This window comes from Phocoena sinus, chromosome 10 (genome assembly GCF_008692025.1).
Source record: "Phocoena sinus isolate mPhoSin1 chromosome 10, mPhoSin1.pri, whole genome shotgun sequence".
Classification (NCBI taxonomy): Eukaryota; Metazoa; Chordata; class Mammalia; order Artiodactyla; family Phocoenidae; genus Phocoena; species Phocoena sinus.
This window is the reverse complement of record NC_045772.1, coordinates 59,866,005-59,870,931: the sequence shown is the minus strand read 5'-3', so window position 1 is coordinate 59,870,931 and position 4,927 is coordinate 59,866,005. Positions and strand designations below refer to the sequence as shown.

Here is a 4,927-nt window from a genome sequence, read left to right as displayed (position 1 = left end):
CTGAAACTGCTCCCTTCAGCTTTATGCCTAAAAAGAGTCATTCTATTAGTTCTAGAATAAAAGATAATTGTCTTCATGTATGTTAACCTGTAAACTTAATTCATTCCCTCATCCTCTAATAAAACCAAATTGCTATACAATTATTTGAACGGATTTCAAATATGTAGTAGAGCAGTGGAGTGAGGATGGAGACTGAGAATAGTATTATTATTTTGTTCCCCCCTTGATTTGAATTTATATGAATTAACTTTATGTCATTTTGGGGGGGGGCATGCGCAGTGCGTGGCCTGTGAGATCTTAGTTCCCCGACCAGGGATCAAACCCAGGCTCTCGGCAGTGAAAGCGTGGAGTCTTAACCACTGGACTGCCAGGGAATTCCCTCATGTCCTTTTTTGAGTTATTGGGAGAAACAAGTGAAAGAAGCAGAGAAGATCATGAAGGCTTTAGGATCCAAGGGATTTTTGCAGACCAGAGAAAAACAAAAAATAAAAGCTCTTACAATTGAGGGAATTTTGAGAGTCAAAAAGAAACTCATCATACTCTCTAATTTTGATTGTTACTATATCATTCATTTTAATTTGGTAAAGACATTTTGCGGATCGTTTGCTGGTTTTTCTTATCCATACCACTCTCTGGAAGGATAAATGACATTTGGTTTAAATGTCATCTATAAGAAAAGATGTGTAAGATTATCCTTAATAGCTAGACGACTTAATTGACAATGAATGTGTTGTCTCATAGAGAAATAATAGAAATATTTCAAATTAACCAAAGTTGCCTTGGTTACTCAACAGGTCACCCAAATGCAAACAGATTAATTTGGATGCTCCTGGGAAATCAATATTTATTTGTTCTTAAAACTACTGAGCTCTAACCATCATATTAAGAGTTCAGTAAAATTTGCTATCTAATCTAATATACTCTTTTACACAGTTAACATTTTTGATTGGTTCCTTATAATGAAACTTCAATTTTTTTTCTCTTATTTAGAAAAGTTTGAGATGACATGGATGTCTTGACAGATTTATGTAGAGAAAACTAGGATCAATAAACATCACAGGGGCTTCCCTCGTGGCGCAGTGAAAGTCCACCTGCCAATGCAGGGGACACGGGTTTGTGCCCCGGTCCGGGAAGATCCCACATGCCGCGGAGCGGCTAGGCCCGTGAGACATGGCCGCTGAGCCTGCACGTCCGGAGCCTGTGCTCCGCAACGGGAGAGGCCACAACAGTGAGAGACCCGCATACCGCAAAAAAAATAATAAATTAATTAAATAAATAAATGTCACAGGATAAAAAATATAAAGGTATCACTCTCATTTTGTTTTTGCACTTAAATAAAATTAGACTAGTTCCAGAAGTTGAAGACTGATTTAATTTTAAAAGATCTCTAAGTATGACAGTTAGTTGTTTAGTAATGTACTTGCAGTTGTAAGAGCTCTTTTTGGTAGAAAGTTCATATTATCTTGGAATGTACTTTTAGCTTCCTTTTCCTTCATTTATTTTTTATTACTGAATTGAAGCAAAGTATTACAGATAAAGATGAATATTAAATGATAAATTGAAATTTAAGGAAGTGTCCTTTTCTTAGTACAAGTTTATCAGATTTTATTTGTGAGATGTCACAGATGACATCTCACAAAACATCTCATTTGACAAGGTAGAGAGATATAAATAAGTGTCAAGTTATGTTGTGTTGTAATTAACCCTAGACTTGAATTCAAAATATTTCATCTTGAGTCCAAATTCCATTTTTAACCAGGTGTGTTACCTCAGGCAAGTCAAACTATCTCTAATTTTCCTTTGGCCATGTGTGTAAGCTTAATGGAATAATGGATATGAAAGTATTATGTCAACTATAAAGTCTTTTTATTTATTTATTTTAAAATTTTTATTTATTTATTTTTGGCTGCATTGGGTCTTCGATGCTGTGCATGGGCTTTCTTTACTTGCGGCAAGTGGGGGCTACTCTCCTTTGCGGTGCGCAGGCTTCTTATTGCGGTGGCTTCTCTTGTTGCAGAGCATGGGCTCTAGGCACACGGGCTTCAGTAGCTGCGGCACGAGGGCTTCAGTAGTTGTGGCTCATGGGCTCTAGAGTGCAGGCTCAGTAGTTGTGGCTCGCTGGCTCTAGAGTGTAGGCTCAGTAGTCGCGGCACACAGACTTAGTCGCTCTGTGGCATGTGGGATCTTCCCAGCCCAGGGCTCGAACTAGTGTTTCCTGAACCAGCAGGCGGATTCTTAACCACTGCGCCACCAGGGAAGCCCCTAGAAAGTCTTCTTAAATGTGAAGTGTTATTTGTGAGAGTAGAGAAAGAGCAGAAACTTTACTTGTGTGACTTTCTCTTATGCCTTTAAGCAGAAGTTTGCCATGGATGATAAGGGAGGAGACAACCATTCAGAAGTGACTGACTTCATTCTTGCAGCATCAGGGTCCGTCCAGAGCTCCACAGTCTCCTCTTCCTGCTATTCCTGATTGTTTATGGGATGGTCCCTCTGGGAAACCTTAGTATGATTGGCACCATTGTGACTGATCCCCGGCTAAACACACCAATGTATTTCTTCCTAGGCAATCTCTCCATCACTGACCTCTCCTACTCCACTGTTATTGTACCCAGAGCCATGGTCAACATCCTGTCTCAGAAAAAGACCATATCCTTTGCAGGTTGTGTGGCTCAGCTGTTTCCTTATGCACTTTTCATGGTGACAGAGGCCTTTGTCTTGGCAGCCATGGCCTATGACCACTTCATTGCCATCTGCAACCTGCTCCTCTATACTGTCCGCATGTCAAGAAGTCTCTGTATCCAGTTGGTGGCTGGTTCTTATCTCCGTGGCTGGGTCTGTTCCATTCTTCAAATCAGTGTAACATTCTCAATGTCTTTCTGTGCCTCTTGAGTCATTGATCACTTCTACTATGATTCAAGCCCAATTGAGAAGATCTCCTGTTCCAATGTCTTTATCAATAAGATGGTGTCACTTGGTTTGGCTATCCTCTTTATTTGTCCACAATAGTTGTCACTGTAGTATCTTACATGATATTGTGTCCACAGTTTTAAAGATCTGCTCCAGCAAAGGAAGGAAGAAAGGCTTCTCCACTTGCAGCTCCCATCTGGGGGTTGTAAGTTTGCTCTATGGGACTGTCTCCTTTGTCTACCTCACACCGCCAAATAACCCAGAACTTCGTAAAGCGGCTTCAATATATTACATTTTATTCACACCTATGCTGAACCCTTTACTCTACTCTCTAAGAAATAAGGATGTTAAAGATGCCATGAGAAAAGTCGTATGGAAGAAAAAAGTTTTACTCTAAATATACTTCCACTCGACTGTTTCTTGCATCATTTGATTTTTGTCCTCCGAATCTCCTAGACTTATGCATTTAAAGCTCAGGTTTTAAAAAGAATAAAAGCAAAACCAAAAACCCTATCTGTTTTATTCAACAGCATTAATAATATCCTATAAAGAATGCTACAAATTCACTTTTCACTATTTACTTTTCATTTTTCCTCAAGGCAATGTTAAATCTGAAAGTTCTGGACACCCATGAAAATTTGCTGTATTTCTAAAGAGATATATTTCTCACTCTCCAGGTAATAATATGCATGTAAATGGAGAAGTATAAAATTGTACTGTTTCTCTTCCCTGTATGCCTAAGTAAAATTTAGAAAATACCTAGTATAACGATTCACTTGGAACCTGTGTGACCCAACTTGTTTATATGCAAATGACAGAATAAACGCTAGTGTTGTGTTGTGTTTTTGATGTCGTGTCAAAGGTGTGAGGACACGTGTATATGATGAAGAGGGAAAGGAAAGATGAAATAACCACTGATCTTTGTGGAATTAAAGGGGCCAAATAAGAAGAAACATGAGAAGACTGCAATGATTTGGTTTAAATTATGACATTTTTAAATTATGACATTTTGGTTTTCCTTGAATGGCACAGTCTTCTTACTTTGCTCTCATATGATGGGAACATTTTATGATATTTATGATGTTTTACAGCTCATGCCCTCTATCTTTTGGGTAATACAAATTATTGGTAGTGAGTGTGCAATTAAGGAAAGCACTGTGTTGAAATAAAGTCAGTTTGAAAATCTCAGTTAAAAATATCACAATCCCGGGCTTCCCTGGTGGCGCAGTGGTTGAGAGTCCGCCTGCCGATGCAGGGGACACGGGTCCGTGCCCCGGTTCGGGAGGATCCCACATGCCGCGGAGCGGCTGGGCCTGTGAGCCATGGCCGTTGAGCCTGTGCTCCGCAACGGGAGAGGCCACAACAGTGAGAGGCCCGCGTACCGCAAAAAAAAAAAAAAAAAAATCACAATCCTTTACAATAACCTCTATGGATAGCTGGATTATATGTAAATGTACATACATATTTGTGTGCATGCATGTGTGTGTTTGTCTATGTATGAGTGTGTTTGGGTTATTTGAATATGGGGTAATTTTAAAATGTGATTAGTCCTAAATATCAGATGTCAGTTGAGAAGGGAAGGGTGGTTAAAGCAGCATCCCACAGATCTGATAGGTATTAAGGGGAGCCAAGTTCTAGAGAAAGTCGTGCCAGAGTTATCATCTTTATAGTTGACATAAGTAATGCTTTAGTTAAACAATTACAATGTCTAAGTCAGGACAACATTAAATTCTAGACAAGAACTAAGCCTAAGAAATAAAATATAATTACCAGTTTTGTCCGTCTTCTTGGCATTGTGAAAACCTAAAATATGGATCTTTGATTAGGTCTTCTATTTTTCTGTTTTTGTTTAGATAGCAAAGCCTCCTATGATGAATGCACAACTGCATACATCTTTATGGGTTAATGTTTATTAGCATAAGAGGTTTGAGAAATAAATATTCTTATTGAATAAAGAGAGAAGCTAAGTGACAATAAATCAAGGTTATATTTATCTCCTTCTCCCTAAACCTGTGGATCT

At 38.8% G+C, this 4,927-nt stretch overlaps 1 pseudogene; it reads left to right on the top strand.

Annotated features, from left to right (window-relative positions):
* Positions 1-2,365: 2,365 nt before the first annotated feature.
* LOC116761349 lies at positions 2,366-3,304 on the top strand (annotated as a pseudogene).
* The last annotated feature ends 1,623 nt before the right edge of the window (positions 3,305-4,927 follow it).